The sequence below is a fragment of the Chrysoperla carnea genome, chromosome 4, assembly GCF_905475395.1.
Source record: "Chrysoperla carnea chromosome 4, inChrCarn1.1, whole genome shotgun sequence".
Classification (NCBI taxonomy): Eukaryota; Metazoa; Arthropoda; class Insecta; order Neuroptera; family Chrysopidae; genus Chrysoperla; species Chrysoperla carnea.
In genome coordinates this window covers 39,598,410-39,621,128 of record NC_058340.1, presented here as the reverse complement: position 1 = coordinate 39,621,128, position 22,719 = coordinate 39,598,410, and the positions used below count along the sequence as shown (strand labels likewise).

Below are 22,719 nucleotides of genomic sequence, written 5' to 3'. Positions count from 1 at the left end.
TGACCCAAACTAAGTAGAATTGCATAATTGGTTTATCAAAATTGGATAAAATTTGTATGTGATAAAGCATCAATTTACCAAACAATTACAACAACGAAGTGTGTATTCGTGGCGTGTGTGTATATGGTCAGTGGAAAAATATTTGAAACCATCTCCTAATAGTTATAAAGCTACTGTTCATCATTTTACTTTTTTTGCAATAATTCCCATATTTTAATCGTTAATATTTAAAATCAAATTATATATACAAAAATTGCTCCTGAAATGTTAATTAGTTAATAATAGTTAATTAGTTCTTCATTATTAAAAATATTTGACGTCAAATTAATTGGTCATTTAATCCTCACGAACGCCATCTTGTTTTTCTTTAAATAATAACGATTGAAGTATGTAGACGTAAATGTAAATGGAGACAATCGGAAATTAAAAATATTAATTATGAATAACTAATTAGCTATTAATAATTTAATTGGAACAATTGTATATTCTGAGGGACCATTTTAGGAGCAATTTTTTAATGTATACTTTTTTTTTTAATATTAATATTTGGCGCTAACTAGTTTATAATTATGTCAATCTGTGTGGTAAGGAGTAATTAAAAATTTATCGTAATCATTGGTTAAAAGGCTCAGTTCTTCAATATGGTCCTTTTTCAATATTGCTAGATTACCTAAGGGCTACCTTCATCCACTCATAGTTTAGAATTGTTGCAAATAAATCCAAAACATGTACGATTGCTTTATACCAATAAATAAAACAAATACACAATTAATATTTAATCATAAATTAGATTTTAATATCACAATTAATTTGTCTGGTTTGTCATTAAATAAACATTAATTTAACTAATAATGCACAATTTAAAATACATTTAATATTAATACACAATATTATTATTTTGTATATATAAATAAAATAAGGAGGAAATAACCAATAAATTGTAAAATCTCGTAAATTATGTACAAACATCAGTAATTATAATTAGTACCATTATTCACCACCATCAGCTCTGTGTGTTAGCTATGTAGCTGTTTTAGTTACTAGAACATTATTCTAGTTTGTTCATTTACAATGCATATAACAAAAGTTCATTGAAAAGTTCAATAGTGTGTGTATGCGAAAATTGTATAGAAATAATAGAATATTATATACATGTACATCCAATATACGTAAAATTTTTTCTTATTATACATTATTTTCAAAATTTTAGGACTGAATATTTTAGTACAGATACACGTAAACACTTTGCCTCAAGTAAACCTTTCAAATGTCACAGAAACAGAGTCAGAACCCACTATATTTACTAAATTTTTGTATCGTTAAAAGCGAAAATAGAACGTAAGTAAAGAGTCTGTTTTTAACCCCCGAACCAAGAAAACGTGTGAGTTTGACCGCTATGTTTGTCTGTGTGCCTGTATGTGGCATCGTAGCGCCTAAGCAGATGAACCGATTTGAATTATTTGTTTAGTTTGAAGGTAATTTAATGGGAAATGTTTTTAGCTATGTCTTCAAAATCGGTTCAGTTTGGAGAAGGCTTTAAAGATAAATATAATTTAATGATGAGTGCTCATAGATACGTTGAAAATGCGAATTTAGGGTTCCGTACTCGGAAAATTTCTCGGGGGTCTTAAATTTCACTTCAAAATTTGAAATACTATTTATACATGAATTGTCAGGCGTATAAGTAAACTTCCTAGTTTTATCGGCTGCGATAGACAGTAAATATAGCTAGTACAGGCCGCTGACGCATGAATAATAAATAAACTGCACAAGTGTAATTATAACATTCATAAAACGTTTTTTTAATTTAATAATCATCACAAGCGATGCTATTGTATAAACACTAAAATGTTATTATCTACTAGGAAGAAGCACGTGTATGGTCTGCTTTAGGTACAGAAATACGACCAACGGTTATTTTATGTGTTATTAAATTGGTGATTTTATTTAATATTAAATCATCTCTGTATTAGAGGTATAATTATTTGGGAAATAGTTATCTAGGCATAAGCACTAACCATTTAGTTTAAACGATCTTTATGCATAATATTTCAAAGGGTGCATTTTAAAATAGGCAGAAAATGATTCGTTGGGTGTTTATTTTGGATTGGATATTTGATTCGTAAACTATTTGTATTATATTTATCAATGCAAAATTAGGGTTTTATAACTTAACGAGTAATCTGAAAATCAAAATTTTCGTAGCAAAGAATTATGCTTTAACAAGCGTGAATTCTTATTGATTAGGAAATTTATTTTCATTTTTATACCATTTGTTTAGCTTGAATTAATGTAATTACCAAAACTTTCAATAACGATTTTAAAAAAATAAAGAAAATCTGTTAATAATGTACGAGCGTTACATTATTATAGTAGGGAGTCACTTTATTATAAATGATTATCAATGAGTAGCTCAAGTAAAATAATTTAAAAGATTTAAAAGCAAAAGTTACTTAATCGTCTCCTTGTCAAATCTTGAAAGTCACTTTCCGATTTCTAATGAAGGCGCTTCGAATCATAATCGATATTTTAAACTTAGCGCTCCCATGCTTTTACAAGTATATAAGTGACTTATGGGAAAAATTATTTTCTACTTATTAGTACAATAAAGTATTTTTATTAAAACTTATATGAATAATAAAAACTATAACTGAGATAAATAAAAGGTATATAGATATTGCAGACATCATAGAAATTTGAGTGTTTTTAAAATTGAAATATTGATTTAAATATTATATTTTGTAATAAAATAAAAAAAAATTTCGAGTTTTCCGTCAAAAAATATAAGAAAGTAGCTGATATTTATGTATAGTGTTGTTAGACATACATTTTTCATTTATGTCTGGAAAATTGCAACTATATGCAGAAAATATGTTATATATGTGTATTATTTATATAACAACAAACCAGCCAAGCAGGGCATTCGTAGAGATAGTCTGTTTACTGTAAAAAGGATTGTATAGATAGACACTTTAAAATATATGGATATATCATCTAATTTTATTTACTACAGACAAAACTTATCAACCCAATAGAAATATATAAAATACAGGCACCCAAAGTTTCTTTGTTGTGTATTTTAGGTAGTCTATGATAATATTTTAGACTCTAGTTTCAAATTTTGATGATACAGGAGTCGAACGAGAAACAATATTATATTTTTCGATTTATAGCATATATAGGCTACGAAGTATCAAAGCCTGAAGATATAGAATAAATCTGTATTTCCGTAACACAAATGCCAGCAGCTAAAAAATAATTTCAAAATTAATTGATATGAGCAAGTGTGCGACAAAATTAAGGAACGTTGGTATTAACGATTTATCTATGTCTTACATACTGTGAACAAGAATGGGCGTAAAAACCAGTAAAGAGTATGAGCGGCCAAACCGATTCGCCTTATATTCGGAGGCCCGTTGCTGCGTGATTTGACGCTCGTTTGAATAATTTTATAATCACTAAGACATACGATATAATACATATATGTAATATGAATACTGTATAACAACTACATGCTTTAAATAATATAAGCTCAATCTCTATTTCTAAAATGAAATACATTAGTATGCTGACGATTTTTATTATTTTGTTGTTAGAATGTAACTAAAAATTGCAAGTAAATCGAAAAATAAATACAATAACATATAGATAGCAGGCAGATAATATTCGTCTATAACGGGTACGATAAGTTACGAAAGCATCACTTTACTAATACAAAAGTAATATAAAAGTAGTACACAAAATGGTAAACAGGGTGTCCTCGAATAAATACGCAAGCTTTAGTACTGGGATTCTTTCAGTACTTTTAGTTTGAAAAAATCACTTTATTATTTTATTTTTGGAACTATGTGCCTTATCGCACGATGTTTGTTTGCAAAATACACCAAAAATCGACATCTAAGTTACCTAGGAAACTAAAACTTTTTCAATGGATTCAGGTTATCATAAATTTTGAGAACATACTTTTGGTCAAAATTTTATGTTTTATCATTTAAAAAAATTGAGTTGTGATAGTTATCAGAAGGTAAAGGAAACAGAGGTAATTTAAAGTAAGTACAATGCTATTTTTATGTTATGTGATAATAAAGATCCTAAGCAAACCAAACTTAATGTACTCACATATTGGACTACTTAATCAGAAGTATGTCTTTTTTAAACTAATACTACAATTATTTCATACTGTCAAAAACTAAAAGTAGCTATAAAATTAAATTCTTTAAAGAATCAAAGAAGTACTTCTAAAATTATTACCATGAATTTTCAGAAAATGTCTTGAAGTCTTAAAAATAGTAAGCGCTGCATTTAGAATGTACCAAGGTACTAAAGGAATATTGTTCCTACCGGGTGTCCCACGACACCTCTAAATTTTTTTTTTTATAGCTATTTCTAATATTTCAAAACCTATATCTGTTAAGATTATCTTGCTTGTATTTGTATCCACATCCTATCAAATACGTTTTAAAACAATTTTGATTATTACTTATATCTTTTTTGAGCTTCGGGTAAAAGTGTAAGAAGTCTGCAAGGAAGACGCTCATAAAGTTAGTGTTGTCATACGCCAGACACCCTATACAAATATATCTTTTTGAAGCGATATGTGATAGATAAAACAATAAATCTTATTTTTACATTATAAATATAAAATATACATATTATATATTATTTGAATGAAATAAAATGTAATTGAAATTTTAAATTTATTTGAATTTTATATTTTATTGTGTAATGGTACGAGAACCGGGAACGTTTTCAAGAGTTTATTTAAAGACGTTTAAATTTCGGATATTTTTTTCTTTTTTGAATTTAGGGAAGGAAAAAATGCGTCTGACAACTGAAATCGATTGCGTTAACTAACGCAGAATGTGCGCTAGCAAAGCAACCTTATTTCTGCCTGGTAAATTATATGACTTAATTTTATAAAAGATTTAAAGTTATCTTTTGGGCTGCTCTAAGAAGTTTTTGTGTCTTGTCATTTTTCAACTTACCTCATCGTTTCATCGCTTTTTTCAATATTTATGAACACATTTTTTTAATGCTCATATCTCTAAAGTGGTGAGTTAAGGTGAAAAATGACAAGACATTATCGATAATCGTCTTTTTGTTGATGACAAAATTTTACCTTAAAAATGCAATTTTTTTTATAACGATTATGTCTCATAAAATGTCATATTGTTCCATAGAATTGCAACCTTTTGACTTTTTTCCGACTTTATTTCTTACAGTAAATAAAGAATAACTCTTGTGAATAAAGAATAACTCCTGAATGGTGACTTGTGTTTCCATTTATAATTAACTACAATTTTAGATAATTATGTAGTTAATTGTTCTAAAATAGTATTCTATCAAAACATAAATTCATTGCATATTATAAACTAAAACAATTGGTCATTTTATATATAAATTCGTACAAAAGTAAAACGCAAAAAGAGCAATAATTTAATATAAAAATATAATAAAAACAAATATAGATCGACCAGCAACTTAAAAGAAAAAAAAATCACAATAACAAAATAAAAATATATAAAAAAAGAAGTATAAAGCAACACACGATATCAACTTTTAGAAGCATACAACAGAAGAAAAATACCTGCAAAAGGAAAAAAAATATAAAAAAAATATAAGAGTGTTGGAAATACGATAAAATAGTTGACCAGTTAGTCATCCAAGTGGGTAGAAACCCTTCACCTTTCAAGGTAGGTAAAAATAATATCGTCTTCCTTTTACAACCACACACACACTCATACCCACACACTCTACCTTTTTTTATTGCTCTATCAACGCCGCATGGACTACGCGCGGTGACTGGACATCATATATACAAGAAAAAATGGCGACGCTTGCCGGTGGTATCTTTCATTCTTACATGTTCTATGTGGTTAACAAGAAATGTGCAAATGCATCGAGTGATTTTTATTCCAGTTAAAAATTTGGTTTGAAATCCTTAAAAAACAACGTAAGCTTGATTTTGCCTGCATATTCGATTGAGCACTCAAAATATACTTTAATGTTATATTTTCCCAAGGACATCATATTTCACCACTTAATTGATATTATAAATAGCACAATAAACAAACGAAAACAAACAATTGACTAAGCTAATTGTTGAAATACCATGTATAGACTATGTTGATACCGCAATTATTTGTTTTTTGACGTCACTTAAGTAAAGAAAGATATAAGATATCCACTCTTCAATAACCACACATTCATAAATGATATTCCCATATAATATGTACTATTAAATTGACACCTAATTTGAGCCTTCGTGGGTAAACAGTGAAGTTTACAAAAAAATGTTTCAAACCAAAGTTGTGTATATAAGGAACATTTTTTACACTTTAAACTTTTGTTCTATCTCCTATTCCAAAATTTTGTTCGTAGCATCAATATTTTTAAGCGTTACAAACTTGGGACTAAACTTAATATACTATGATATATTCCATATATGCATGGTATAAAAAAAAACGGAAAATACTGTATCAGAATATGCCTACCATATTTTATAACATATGACTGAGTTTTACCATCTTACTTACCAGTTTATTGCGTTTCTTTTGGTATTGCTGAACTAGCATTTCGTTTAATAGCTACTTGTCCTAAATTTTCAATTTCAATTGGTTTTAGCCAATATACTGCAGATGATTTCATGAATGCTTCGACAGAATTTCAACACCAACGATTTAAGATTGATTATTACATTTTTTGTTGAAATCCCCAAACTACTAATTTATCTCAAGAGACTTATATCATTTCCTCAAATATAATGATTTAATTTCAGAAGACTTGTTCGCACAAGAAACACCATTGCAGCTTAAAAGTAATATTGACTTTGAAATCAACCATTATAACACACCAGGAGATAATATGTCCGTGTCTGTGTGTACAATAAAGAAAGATCACGTAACTTGGAATTTAATAACGTTCCAACAACAGCAGCTTTAGTATATGATAGGCTGTTCTTTCTAATATCATTATAAGATGTTCCAGGATTCTTGTTATATATTCGTAACAGTATTTTATAATAGAACAAGAGAAATGAGATCTTTATTTTAAATACAACTAAGCATTTATAACCACATGTAGCCATATCATTAAAGTTTATTTTTTTCATTTTATAAATTATATCATATTTTATTTTGTACTTAAAACAACATATCATCGTTGAGAAAAGTGTACTCAATTTATTTTATTCACAAGGTTGATTCTAAATTGCTCTGAAACGATTCAAGTTTCACTGGTTAGCAATTTAACTCATTTTACGAAAAGGAACCTTATTAATTTAACCTTACATATTAAATAGAATCAAAAATAATTATTAAATCTTTGACTTGAGTACTAGAGAGAAAAACATTCTAATTAAAATATTAACTGCAGAAAATTGTTAATTCAGATATTTTGGGTTATTTTTTTTAACTTTGGCCTTACTTGAAGCTGTTTATTGCCTTAATACTGTGAAAACGATCATTTTGAACAGATGTCGTTGGAATTTTAGAAGGAGAAAGTGGCATCGAATAAGATCCATGAAAATCCTTAAAAGGTACATATACTCCTAGCAGCAACCAGTGAATGTTGACGACTCTGGTTTGGTCTGGAACAAAAAACTTTGGTTTTGTTATCTCTTAGTTAATATATTTATTAAATGTTTTAAAAATTTTATAAATTATTTTAATTATATTCTGTTTTGCTTTTAGATGATAAACATCTGAAGAGAACTCATACGTCTTCGCATTGAACGGTAAGTGTGAACAATTTCACTAAGAGATGAATACGTCTTACTAACAAAACTACAAGTCTAGCTGAGTATGTTTCAAGAATTATTTTGTTAGCGACAACTGGTCTCTTAAAGTAAAACTACGATTGCAGACTTAAACAAGGTTTCAACAGGCGTTGAATAAATAGATGGGCATTAACAAATCAAAGTAATTTACAGTAATACTAATCAAATCTATGAATAAACTGTCTAAAAAAAGCCTACTCTTGTATTGGTCTAGTCCTTCCATAAATCACTACCATTTCTTTCTCTATTTATGACTGCCTTATTGACTTCTAACGTAGTAATTTTTCCAATTTTCCAAAAATAATAGTATTAATAATATAATTTATAATTATATTTTTTAAATAAATATTTCTGTCTTTTTAAGCTATACAAACAAACTTGACTAGTAGTTTCAAACGTATTTTCGTCAATCACAATCATAGCAATTTCACAGTAAGAACTTATAGATTATTGGTTGATCTTCGATTGTCAGGATAAAAAAAACGTAGTCGTTAAATTTAATAAAAATAGAATTTATTTTCTTTCATGTGAAAATATACGGAAGAGTAAGAAGGAGAAGATGAAATTTAACTTATAATACAGTGAATGTCTTTTAAAACATCGCTACTACTAAACATTGAAACAAACTTGAAAGGTAAAGACGGTATTTGTGGAAAGAACGATCAAAAACACTATTTATTTTATTTAAACAATGAAATTTTACCATCGCCATATTTATTTTATTTCACCTTGCCATAGTAGAAAACTTAATTAAGACAAACCTAATGGTACTTCAAAGTGGCTTCAGTGGCTGTTTGGACGTTAAGTGACATTCAAAAATCTTGGATGGATGGATGGATGTATAGATGTTTGTTACTCAATCACGCCTGTTCGGATTTGGGTGAAATTTCGAACACAGATAGTTTATAACGTGGATTAATACATAGGCTATTCTTTAATGCGAAAAGAATGTAAGAAATTGAAATAGGGCATGAAGCTGTGTGCTTCAGAAACTTAAAAATGTGTACGATTAGACTCAAATTTTGACACGATATACTCTCAGCTTCAAGGATTGTTTTTTTAACCTTCGGAGGGTGAAAAGTTGGAGCGAGAAAGTGGGGATGAATAATCGAATATTTTCTCTCACATATTGTGAGCCAGCTTTATTTTCAACGATTGTATGTTTTCGTTTTTACTTTCAACTATTCTATGGTTTCCGATGGTTTCTTTTAGCATAACACTACAAGAGGTTATTTATTTTATAACGAGCATTTCCATCTTCATAACGTTATAAAAGCCATAAAAGCTTGTAAAAAAGACATGAAGTAACTTTTTTACTACAGCCTTCTCTAAATGTAATTTTTCAACTTATCCCTCAGCCCTGGTCTTCTAAACTGAGTCATTGCTTTAATAATTATAAAAAACGTTACCCCTTAGAAATTGTATATTTCGCTAACATAATACTAGGTTCGGTTGTACTACTGAATTCTGACTACTGAATTTTTCTTCTCTTAGTCAATAAGATTTTAGCTTGAAAAGTGTTTTTGGAAAATTTCAGTTCCTCATCCAATTAACGAATAAGTTTAAGACAGAGTTATGTTATTTCCTACTTTGATGACCATTCTAAGAAGAGAAATGTGATTATTTGGTTAAGATTATTAAGTTTTGAATTTGTTTGTGACTTTAACTGCATTAAATATAAAGAACAAAATAAATTTAAGGTTATGTTTAAGACTATGTATATAGTCTGTTATATTACATACCGGATATAGAATTGTATGTTAAAAGATAACACCATATATTCTTTTGTAGCGTAGAATGAGGGATGTATTATGGCTTCACTATAACACAGTAGCACCAAAACATAAGCTAACTTGTTGGGTGTTATTGTTGTTATGTTGTATGTCTATTTACACTTCGCATCTAGTCTTTTACATCCCTCCTTATAGCTTAGCATCATCATTTTCTTCACTCTCATGGACCACTCTTGGTGTGGCTAACATGACTTTATTAACATTCGCCTTTTAATATATTGTTTTATATATTTTAGATAAAGATATTTTAACTAAATATTCATAAAATGTTTAAGAGGAATTTTTCCCCATTTTTATGGCTGTGTATTATTATGCTTTTGTAATTGAAGTATGTTGATATAAAAGTGGCTTCTTTAAATACTTTACGAGTGAAAATTTTATGACTGCTCTACTCTATTTTGTGAAGTGGGAAATAAAAAATTTATTTCTAGATAATCTCTTGTTGTTTGTAAATTTAAGTAGACTTTAAATTGTTAGTTATTTAACGAGTTTCACTAGAAAATACGCTTTATTTCAAGTGGAGAACTAACTAGTATTTTTGGGTTTTTAAAATAAAATATTGAATCATAAGAAAAATTATGATAAAATAATAAGAGCTAAGTTTTTTTTAAATAAATAACAATATCAAACTTAAAAAATATATTGGATAACTAAATTAGCACTTTTTCGATCTCAAATTTTTATTTCACTGTGCCCCAGATATGGAGTATAATGGAACAAGCGCCAGGATACAGCAGAATAAGACTGGCTCAGACCAATGAGTATTATTTTAGATACAAAATAAAGAAAATTTTTTTTTTCATCTACAACAAAAAAAAAATAGTCCAAATTAGACATTTCAAAACTAGTTAACCAAAAAATTGAAAAATTTGGAAGTTTAGAAAACTTAATTTTATGCTAAAGTTTATGCTTGTTTAAGTTTTATACTTTTTTCATTTCATTTGTATTTATAAACCATAATTTTATTATTTTTATTTATATTTTTAACATGGGCAATACACTCGTTAAAGGAAAATGATAACTTCATATACTGTGTTTCGTGTTACTCTGTACTCGACCTTCTATGAGCTCCACTTGGTAATTGGCTATATGTCACATGGAAAATAATGCAATATGAGAGAACTAATCTTGGATTTTTAGAAAAACAGAGTGTTAAACTCGTGTGATCGTTGTTAATTATATAAATTATTATTAATATCGTTTACTAGTAGCAAAAGTTTGAATATGCTTTGCGGATCAAAATTTTTACGAATATATGTTGTGTCGCAATGGTTTATTTACCAAAGAGTGTTGGTATTAACATTCGTTTGGAAAATTGCAATTCATTTATTAAATATTAAAAAATCATTTTCTTTTAATGAAAATTGTAAAGAAAGCAGAAATAATTTTTCCATAAAACAAGTAAACGAACTTTGTAACGACATTGCAATTGCGTTTCTATCGATTGTATGTACACATTCGATAGATGCGACTTTGTCTTGTACACAAATAATACTTAAGGATGCCTATTGTTCTTACTCCATTATTGTTTAATAAATTTTGAGATATAGTTCTTTGGTTTTTATTTCGTATTTTAGCTTGCAGCTTTTTCAGATGTAAGAACAAGCTCTCACAACTAAATACATTTTTATCAAAATTATCAGTAATAGTAATATATTTTATCAGAAATAAAAGCAAAAAGAAAAAAAAACTTTTCAGTTTCGAAATTTTACTTAGATTTATTATTTTTGTAGGGTAGTAAATTTAAAATAAATATTTTTATTGTAAAAATTTAACAGAAAATTGCACTTTATTTCATAGAATTTTGTGAAAGAATATAGCTTTCTCATAACTTGCAGTGACGATTGCGCATATCAAGGTGAAATGTTAAAAATACGAAAGACTATTTGTAAAAGAAAAACTTACCATTTCTGCTTTTACTCTTTTTTTAGTGTTAACATTAAATATTCAAGAAGATGATATAGTTTGATTAGGAAGTATATATTCATTCTATTGCCAATCTTTATCCGAATTCTCTGAAGTAAACTAAATTTGATAAAAATAATACAGAAATTCGGCTGATTAAAATGCATTTTTATCAGCCTCAGCTTATTTTTAATTTGAAGTTGTTTCTCAAAGACAAAAAAAATGTATTTCGATTTGAGAATAAACGTCGAGAAAAATTGATGTATATGTGACAGTCAAAGATACTTATTGGATAAAGTTAATTTTGTTCACTTTCATGGAAAAATTTGATCCTGCTTCCAATTCGAGCTATGTTTGCTTGATTCAGGTTAGGTTGGTTTATTGTTAACTGTTGGTTTATTGTTTATTGTTTATTGTTAGTCTAATTAATACCTCTCTCTGGGAAACTTTGTTACTCGATAGCAAGCGATATTAAAAATTAAGCAATATCCTGTATATACTGTAACGATTGCAGGAAGTTATTTATTCCGGACATGTTTACCAAACGCAACGTACACTACAAAGTCAGACAGGCATACGATGCAAGACAGATAGACTTTGTACATATGATAAATGTATTTCTTCAGTTAATGTAATGTACGGTAGACAGACTCTTCTTCTGGTTAGGGATACCTACCAAGATAATAGTTGTATGTTAGGTAAGAATGAACGACAAGTATATCATACTAGTACAGACAATAGATTCAAATATTCACCTTGGGCTCAAAAATTACATGAAGAAGATGAAAATTTGGCTATAAGTAGGTAGTTGATAGGATTTAAAATAATAATTTCAATGACCCTGTATGATAGAGTGGAAAATTAGGAAAATTAACATGAATATCAGTTTATCTAGCTTAAAAATTGGCTGAGATATGCAATTTTTAAAGAAAAGCACTTTTTTTGTAAATGTATAAATTTTTATTTATGCGAAGGTACACAAATTCTTTTCAGCACCCGGCTGAAATTTGGTAGGATTGATCAAAATACCATCATTAATGAAATCTAAAAATCCTCATCGAGCCGAGATGTGGAAAAAATTTGAGAGGGGTCAAAGGTCACAAAAGGTAAGTTTTATCATAATATTAGTTCAGACGTAATTTTTAGATCAGATAATTAAATATAAAAAGTGTCTGAATACTTTTTTTCCTAAGAGCCACCGTTTCTGAGATATAGTACTTCATATTATGAAGATTGCAACTCTTTCAAATTTTTGGATCGTTATATCTCAGAAACGGTGGCTCTTAGCGAAAAGGTATTGAGACATTTTTATATTTAATTATATAATCTACAATTTTCGCATGAGCAAGGGCTAATTTTATGATAAACCTTACTGTTTTGTTAAAAAGTCACGAAAAACCCGTCTAAATTGTACATCTCGCTCGCATCGATGAGGATTTTTTAGATTTCATTTATGATAGTGTTTTTATATACAAAATAATAAGTTAATACATATTTTTGGATTTATTTGAGGAAGACTGATTTCTCGATGTTCATATCCCATCTTTCAAGCACTCCATGGTACAAGTATAGCTTATAGAACATCATTTAATTTTTCATCGTCTTCCAAAATTTTTGAGCTAAAAATCTCTATTGTCTGGACTATATAGAAAAGATACTGGACTATATATTGATTCCAGCTAGTAACATAGAAAGAGGTCCATCATGAAAACGTCACACAAGCAGCAAGGTATATATTTACAAGAAGTGATCTTCTATATTTGACATACAAAACATCTCACTTGTGTGTATACAAAATTATCTCCATCTTATTTAAATCCACTTTTTTTTGGTTACATGTAAAATATCGATTTACAATTTTTTACTTCAATATTTGTGTAGTGATTTATAAAGATTCTTTCGATAAAATATGTATCGATGTATCGCATAAATTTACACAGATTAAAAAAAATTGATTTTTGCAGAGACTATGAAATTTCTTAAATTCATAAGGCCGAGTCTTGAAGTGAGTTAAAAAAAATAAATAAATAAGAAAGTATAATAAACGAACCTTTTTCTTACGAAAAAATTGCTTGCTGGGTGTATTAACTTCCGATGTTTTGCATGGCCTCCAGAAAATTATCAAAAAAAAAAAATCTATATGATTTAAAGCAGAACCTTTTAGTTTTAACCCCCGCGCTATTGGGGTGAACAGTGGCTATATCGTAAAGTAAATCAGAAAACTATTGAAAGATTTTAAAATGGTCACAATGCTAAAGTAACCCGAAATTTAAGATATTTTCATTAATAAACTCCTTTTTGCACCAACCCCTCTCCCTCGAGGGTCTGAAAGACTCTCAAAATGAAAAAGTTCATTTTTTGCAATTTAAGACTTTTAAAGACGTATCAGGGGGTTTTAGGAGTTGCTGATGTAGAATTTCCATCAAAATGGCGAATTTGTTATTCCTCTTCCTCTTTTAGTCCACATAAGTAGACCCCCGAAATAAATTAAATCTTTTTTTTTTTTTTTTTAAATTTTAGGCTTTTTTAAGGTATATAAGGGGGTTTTTAAAGTTATATGTATATAAGCGAATCTTGAATTTATGATCCAATTGATTCAATTTGCACCCCTCCTCCCGCCTCTTTTAGCTTACATAAGAAGACCCCCGAAATAAAAAATATCCTTTCTGCAAATTAAAACTTTAATGGCGTATAAGCAGGCTTTTAGGATCACTGATCTCGAATTTTAAGTTAAAATGTTAAATTTGTTACCCCCTCCCATCCTTAAGCTCACATAAGTAGATCCTCGAAATAAAAAACAACATTTTTTTTTTAAATTAAAATCTTTTTGAGGCCTGTGAGGGAGTTTTTTCAGGAGCTAATTTATAATTCACTCGAATGTGCTAATAACAACTAATAAATAAGTTTTTGAAAAATTTTTAATTCTTTATTGCTCTTGATATTGTTGGTATTGGTACTACAAGATGTTAAATGTCAAAATTTTATAAAAAGAATAAAAAATAATGAAAATTGTTAAAATTAGAAAATTCTTATCATTTTCATTCTTATATATTCGTTTTTTCAATATGATATTTTATTTTTTGAAAAGAATAAATGTAAATATTTGTTATTGGTATTTATCTAGTATACTTTTTCATGATACATTTTTTTTATCCTTGTTTTCTTTATATTGAAAGGATAATATTTTGATATGACAGCCGTAGTTGATAACGATTATAATACATAGACAGACACAAATATATATTTTTTAATAATATCGATTCCGTTTTATTTTTATACCTCGTGTATATAGTTAGAATTTATTTCAAAAAATAAGTTTAGAAAAGTATTTTAGTAAATAAAAGCGATTTATAATTATCAAACAAAAATTTCAATTCTTGCTTTGCCGAAAAAGCTCCCACGAGAATGCGTAAAAACACATAATGAAATCCAATACAAAAGCATAAACATATTGTATTGGATTTCTTGCAAAGTAATATTTGCGCATCATGTACGCTTTCAAAATTATTCGTTCGACACAAAACGATGAATTTATAATCAATTTTAAGTTTCATATTCAAAAACTACAAAATACCAGCCTTCAAATGAGTTGTAAGTGTCATAAAAAATGTACGCCATTTACATTTTTAGAGTTATAAGTAGAATGGCTTAAGTTTTGCGCTTGTTTAGACTTAGAGTATAAAGACAGCTATTTGAAATTTGTAAATATTGAAATTTTTTTGAAATAAATAATAGTTTAAAAAATTAAAAAACACACTTTTATAACTAATTGATCTAAAAAGTAACAAAAATTGCTTTAAATTCAAAAAATCATTTTATTGTAAAAAAGCGCGGGTTGCTAAATTTCAATTATTTTGAATATTTTATAGGAGATGTATTGGTAAAAGTAAAGTCATTATAAAATATCTAAAAAAAGCACCCCACGCTTTTTTAGGATAAAATGAATTTTTGAATTTAAAGAAATTATTTTATACCTTTTAGTTAGTTAGTTTCAAAAGCGTGTATTTTTTAGTTTTTTAAACTATTATTTATTTATCAAAAATTCAATATAAATATGGTGGAAGCGCAAATAAATGTATATATTTTCAGTTATGGAAATCGTTATTCCTGAAAATCTTGATCAGGATAATCAAATGAACTTATTAATTTATTGTATTGTCATCGGTCCTTGGTAAGTATCCAAATTTCTAGTTAATAAACGTTTTGAAGGGGTCAAAATCATGTTAAAAGTTTCAGTTCAATACTAACATACTAAAACACGGATGAAGCTAATTAATAAAAGCGAGTTTCAATGGAAGTTTATAATCAAACGAAGCTTTTTTTAGGGTACCATCGAAATATTTTAATTGTCCTTAATAGTTGCGGATATATTTTTCTAAATTAATATACACAGGGTATATACTTAATAAGCTATCCTCAACTTACTGTATTTTATAAAGTATTGTGTATATGATTGGTACCGTTTTTAAAAGCTTTACTTTTTTTATTTTTGTTATACGTGATATTCTGATTATTAATAGGTTGGCTAATAAGTCCCCGGTCTGACACATAGATGGCGTCGCTAGTATTAAATGCATATTATTTTTATATAGTACCAACCTTCAAATGATTCGTGTCAAAATTTGACGTCTGTAAGTCAATTAGTTTGTGAGATAGAGCGTCTTTTGTGAAGCAACTTTTGTTATTGTGAAAAAAATGGAAAAAATGGAATTTCGTGTTTTGATAAAATACTGTTTTCTGAAGGGAAAAAATACAGTGGAAGCAAAAACTTGGCTTGATAATGAGTTTCCGGACTCTGTATTTTTTCCCTTCAGAAAACAGTATTTTATCAAAACACGAAATTCCATTTTTTCCATTTTTTTCACAATAACAAAAGTTGCTTCACAAAAGACGCTCTATCTCACAAACTAATTGACTTACAGACGTCAAATTTTGACACGAATCATTTGAAGGTTGGTACTATATAAAAATAATATGCATTTAATACTAGCGACGCCATTTATATGTCAGACCGGGGACTTATCAGCCAATGTTAAAATGATAGTTGATTTTTTAAGTGCTGTATTGCTTTCTTATCATAATATTTTTCAATACTAATCCATAAAAATTATTCTTTTTTTTTTAAACATGTAAGTATAAAAAATAGTTTACCTAAATAGGTCGATATTAATATGTTTATTATTCTTGTGACCTTTTAAACGGTTTTCTTTTCAAGCAGTTTATTGATTCACATTAAATATTGTATTATGTTATGTATATATGTATCTACCTCCATTTTATACCCTTATTATTTGAATTATTTATTTAGTGTGTTATTTGTTTATTTATTGATGAATTTAATGTGTTTACGAATGTTAATTAACAATTAAGTATTTATACCATGTATATGAAATATATCAAGGTATACTAACTTTAGTCCCAAGTTTGTAATGCTTAAAAATATGGAAGCTTTGAACAAAATTTTGGTATAGGTGTTCATAAAATCATCTAGTTAGTCCATTTCCGGTTGTCTGTCGTCTGTCCGTCTGTCATTATGATAACTCAAAAACGAAAAGAGATATCAAGCTGAAATTTTTATATCGTGCTGAGGTCGTAAAAAGTGAGGTCAAGTTCGTAAATGAGCAACAAAGGCCAATTGGGTCTTGGATCCGTAGGACCCATCTTATAAACTGTTAGAGATAGAACGAAAGTTTAAACGTAAAAAATGTTGTTAATAAAAAATAAACAACTTTTGTTTGAAACTTTTTCGTAAACATCACTATTTACCCATGAGTTCGCAAGTTGTATAGTATGTATTATATGGGAATATCAGTTATATAGTGCAATGTGACAGAGTAATCTACATTGTCTATACATGATATTTCAACAATTAACTCAGTCAATTGTTTGTTTTCACTTGTTTGAATAAATTATAATACTATTTTATTCGTCAGACGTGGTCACATGATTCACTATACGCACTTTATCCACACACTAAAATATCGACGAGGTAAAACGATTCAAGACATTGGATGGATAATGATTGGTTTACAATTGGTATGTTGTCAAGGAATATACCCACTTTCTTTCATCTAATATTAATTATTTGAACCAAAATAATTTTAAAAAATTTAGAAGTAAATCAATCTTAGTATTATTTCTTTGTATTGCGCATGAACAAGTTTATTTCGCTAAATAAGCTTTGAATAGCAACTTTATTCATTTCCATAATCGTTAAAGTGAAACAACAATTATTTCAGACTTTTTTTCGAGTAAAGATTGATCGGCTTTTTGAAAATACAAATTTCCGTAACTTGAAAGGAATTCGGTTTGGAATGCAAACGGTTTCATGTGCAAATAAAATCTTTCTGTATAGTATGTGTTAAAGTAGAAATTTTATTCCGGATACTAGTCCTTTGATTTCAAATATGAAAATTGTTTTCTATATAGTGGAAATTAGGATTTCTCTTGACAAGAGCTTTTCAAATTACTGTCCTAGAAGAATGATCTTAAGACCTATCAAAAAAAGACGGTAAAGCCAGTAAAAACTACGTACCAAAAAGTACCAAATTATACGGATGAAAAAAATTGAAAGGAGGGACAAAATCAGGAACATATTCTGCATTGTTTATACTTTTGATTCAATGCTAAAACACCTATATATTACAATTTCCCATTTACGTAGACACATTAATGTTAAAAAAATGTCATTTTGTCGTACAAATTTTATTATTAAATTTAATTTTCTTCTTTTGAATAACAAAAAACACGCAATATTAAATAAAGACAGGTAATATAATATATATCCTAAATTATGTCTGTTTCTCACTTACTATTTAGTGACAAATAACCTTATACGTACAGCCACTTTTTTTTTGTTTTTATTGTTGGACATACTTAACTTGTCCACCAATGTTTTATGATGTCATAAAACTACGAACATCTTTATATCATTTTATCGACTTATGTCTCGGGAAAAAAGACGCAACCAAATAACCATTCACCATTTATTACAGTTTGTTGCAAAAGTTTTGGTTTTTTGATAATTTTGATAACAGTTTTGATTACATGAAATTATGTTCTTCAAACTTTTTTCATTTCGGTAATTGTTTTCTCCTGAGAAAGTGTGTTACTTTCTTCTCAATCCGTATGGGAGACGCTCGTCTTTTGTGATTGATTATTCGAAAGTTTATAAAAATGCAGTTCTTAATTTATTGCTGCTGAATTAAAACGGAAAGATATTCTTTCTAACAAAATAAATTATCCTTTCGCTGTTGGGCGGCAGTTACTGAAAACAAGAATAAGGAAGTTGTTTAGTGTAAAAAACTAGTCTGAAAAAGGAATGCAATTGTTTCTTCATAATTTTTTAAATGGGACACTCGATTTTTGATTTAAAATTGACTTTTGTTCAATTTTCATAGAAGAAAGATAATTTGATTACGAAAATAATGGTATAAACTTGTCTCATTTGGTTATCAGATGAGTGAAGATCGACCTTATACGGTCTCTTGTACTAAAATAAAGACATTTGCAAATAAAATTCAAAATAACAAATTATTAAATATTCCCATATTTAATAATTTGTTATTTTGTAAATAATTTTAAAGGGAATCGAACCTGTCATTTTGAAAACAAGTCCATAGTAAATATTTCCCCAAATGTAAAGTTATTGTATTGATTTCCCAGTTCTAAAATTATTGTATTAATTATTTGTTCGTTAATATTATATTGGACATCTTCATTGTTTAAAATTTAGATAATGAAAAAAAAATTACGAGCCAATCACACGACGAATATGGCCTAATTTGACTGATGCCCTAAGAATTTTCAAGATTGGTGGTAATTTTTTAAAAACATTTTAGTTAACCTAATTTTAACACGATTTTAACCTTTTTTACCGGCAGGGCAAACGAATCAATACTGCCCAACGAATGATACTGCTAAACGATAATATTTCGAATATTCGGTAAATGAATCATTTCATTTTATCTGAGGTTACTTAACAGATAATTAAACTTACACGTAAGGCAATGCTAGATTCGAATTACGCTGTTCAAAATGTATAAGAAATCAAACTTCCCTGTACGACAATGTTTTACTGTAGATTCTGAAATTTCAAGGATAACTACTGCAACATCCAAAAGTATCCCATCCAGGTTTTTGTAAAATTCGCAGCGTAAAAACACAAATAGCATTATGACTACAACTATACGATCTTTCAAATTTTTGAAGGAAACAGTACGCTATTTTTATTTGTCTGTATTAATGCTATGTAATAATATTATAACCTTTCTACGGATCGTAAAAATTATCCAGTTCATGAATTTCAATTATTGATATAAAAACACAATTTACGGTTGTTTATTTGTGAGGGGTTGGTCTGTTGACACTGTTACTTTGTTGCAGTTATCACACATATCGAAATAGGATTTTTATTGTAGAATGCCTTTCATAAATATTTTATCCTTAAATCTGCAATTATTTTTTTAATATGATTTTTACAAACTTCTTTTATTTGAGGTTACTAAAAACTGAAATTTTGTGTGTCAATTAATGAGTATTTAATACACCTTCTGTATATATTTCAAGTCGACTGACTGTCTGTTCGGTTGATGATATATTAATTATTAAAAACAGCCCTTTTTACAAGATGGTATATGAAGAATTCGTAATAAATGTTGGTTTTTAGCAATAAAAAACTTAAATCAATATTCCTCAAGTTTTAAGCTTTAAAATCATAACAAAATTTAGTAGTTAGTTAGTTTAATTTTATTTAGTAGTTAGTTTAATTTTAATTTCTCCTAAACAGAGAATTGATGTGAAATTTTCACCACAGACGTATAAAAGGATGATGGAAACGGGAAAACGGTAGATGGATGATATTTTTTCCAAAACTACAGGGTGGTACTATTTTAATTAAAGATAAAATCTTATTAAATTATTGAAGAAAAACAACCCGTTGAGCCCGACTAATTAAGGATGTTAGAGCACGGTAGTGGGGACACAAATTAAAAAAAAAATATTTTTTCAATTTTGATGGTGAATTATGTTATAACTTGACAATATAAGACAAAAAGTAAGAATAAAATTCTTCGATATCGGGAGTAATTTTTAAAATATCCAAAAATTGAAAATTTTGATTAGTTATTTAGCTTTTGATATTTCAAAAACCAAGGCAGATATCGATTTCATTCTTATTTTTCGTCTACATTCATGGAGCTATAACAAAATTCATCAAGTTGAAAATAACGTACAAATAATTTCAGCTACAAGTCTTAACTTGCCTTGGCGCTCGTACTACCTTAATTTCGACATATAAAGGAAATACATAACATTGAATTACTACCAAGCGAATACACACACCTGAGAACAGTTCTTTCCTTTCAAATGTAGCTAGTCAATCAATGTATATTTTATAGTGAATCTTTACATTGTGGACAACACTACAATATGGACATTTCTCTGATCGACCGTATAGATAACAGATAACAGATAGCAGATAGATGGATGAATGTTTTGAATGACAAGTAAAACGTACTATAGCACACGAACAACATTACCCAATCAATCCATTACTATCATCAACATTGCAATATTGTTTTTGTAATGAGAGTCGACTAACAGCGTTGTATTTTACCAAGATACAATGTTTTGTAAAATTGTTCTATTAATACTAATTATATAATTGTTGAAATACCCTGTATAGAAAGTCTTGAATATGTCGGTGCTTGCATTCGTATACCATGCATATTACATAAATGAAATATATCAAATTATACTAAGTTTTGTCCCAAGTTTTTAAAGCGTTCATAAAATAACCTAACTAGTCGATTTCCGGTTTTTTAACAGTTTTTGAGATACGGACTAAAATCGATCCAAATATTGGAATATCTCAGAAACTCTGCGTCATTAAATTAACCTGATGTTTATAATTTTTGGATCAAAATTACCCCATTCACCGAGTTTCATCAAATTCCGTAACAAAATTTTTTTTTGCGTTTTTCTCGATTTTTTTAAAGGGATACCCCTTCAAAAATTGTAAAAAATTTAGAAATTTTTTTAATCTCCATTTTCGATAAAACTCAGTTATCTCCATTTATACTTTTTGGATCAAAATTACCACATCCACCGAGTTTCATCAAATCCAAATCCAAAAATTCTTTTTGGATTTCTAACTTGTATTACAATCATACAATATCATAAAAATACAAGCTAATAAAAGATTTGAATGTTGCTCGAATATGAAGCTCTAGCCCAGAGGCTTAAAACATAATTAAATACAACACTGTTGATAAGACAGTGATATCTATCTATCTGGTGCATTATTTCCTGTGTACACAATATAGGTGTATAGTCTGTACGTACTAGAATAGATACAGTATCATCATATTATGTATTTCTGAGAGTATTGTAATTATCTGAACATTATGAAACACATGACCATTAACAAGTTTACTTGATTTTCTAATAGTTTTAGTTCAATCAATATCTCTATTTATTTAATTATCATGTAAGTCCAATGTATAATGGTTTGTTACAATCCGCCAGTATTCTTTCTTTATGTACAAGCTTGAAACACAAGAGCTTCACTGGGCTTAAAAGTATACACCACCGCTTTATAGCTTCCACCTCTCTTGATCTCACTTATCCCTTTTTGATAACACTTGAAGGGATGTTTTACACACCATATATGTAATACTAAAGGTATATGGGCAGTTGGTACGGGAAAGAATGTCCAAACTTTACGGTGCCGACAATATTTGTTTTCGCTCTCCTTCGAGACATTTTATCTATACTGCGCATGCTTGAGAATTCTCTAAAATATGGTAACCATGGTTACCATTTAAAAATTTTAAATAGTGCGCACGAAAAATGCGCAGAGCTGACAAATGCGATCGGAAGAGTGAGAGAACGATACACTATCTGTTTCACTTAGTCCGAACGCCTTCCACTTATAGGAACTGCCCATATACCTTTAGTATTACATATATGTTACACACCTAAAATATATGAACAGTTTTCAATTTTTCAAGTGTAAAATAGTAATAATTCATTGAGTATATCAGAAAAGATGAGATTTAAGTATATCAGAAAAGATGACGACATTTACTATTTATTGTTTGACATTTACTTTTTTAAATTTTTACAGAAATCTTTAATTTATGGTTCAAAATGATGATCATAGGTGTATAGTATATAGTGCAGTATATACATTTTTTTAAATATATCTTTATAAATTATAGCTCATGTGTTATTCTGGTGTAT

At 28.2% G+C, this 22,719-nt stretch overlaps 1 protein-coding gene and 1 long non-coding RNA gene across 3 annotated transcripts in view; one reads left to right on the top strand and one right to left on the bottom strand.

The window, feature by feature from the left end:
• Positions 1-833: 833 nt before the first annotated feature.
• LOC123298198 lies at positions 834-22,443 on the bottom strand. The gene is made up of 3 exons (XR_006535260.1): positions 22,138-22,443; positions 12,123-12,133; positions 834-845 (listed from the first exon to the last, which is right to left on the bottom strand). It is a non-coding gene; the product is annotated as an uncharacterized LOC123298198 (long non-coding RNA).
• The window catches only part of LOC123298197 (protein Fe65 homolog), a 218,335-nt gene continuing 203,301 nt past the window's right edge, over positions 7,686-22,719 (top strand). For both annotated transcript variants that reach the window (XM_044880138.1, XM_044880137.1), the window contains exon 1: positions 7,686-7,735. The gene's annotated coding sequence lies outside the window, so the exon portion shown is untranslated. The remainder of the gene's footprint in view (positions 7,736-22,719) is intronic.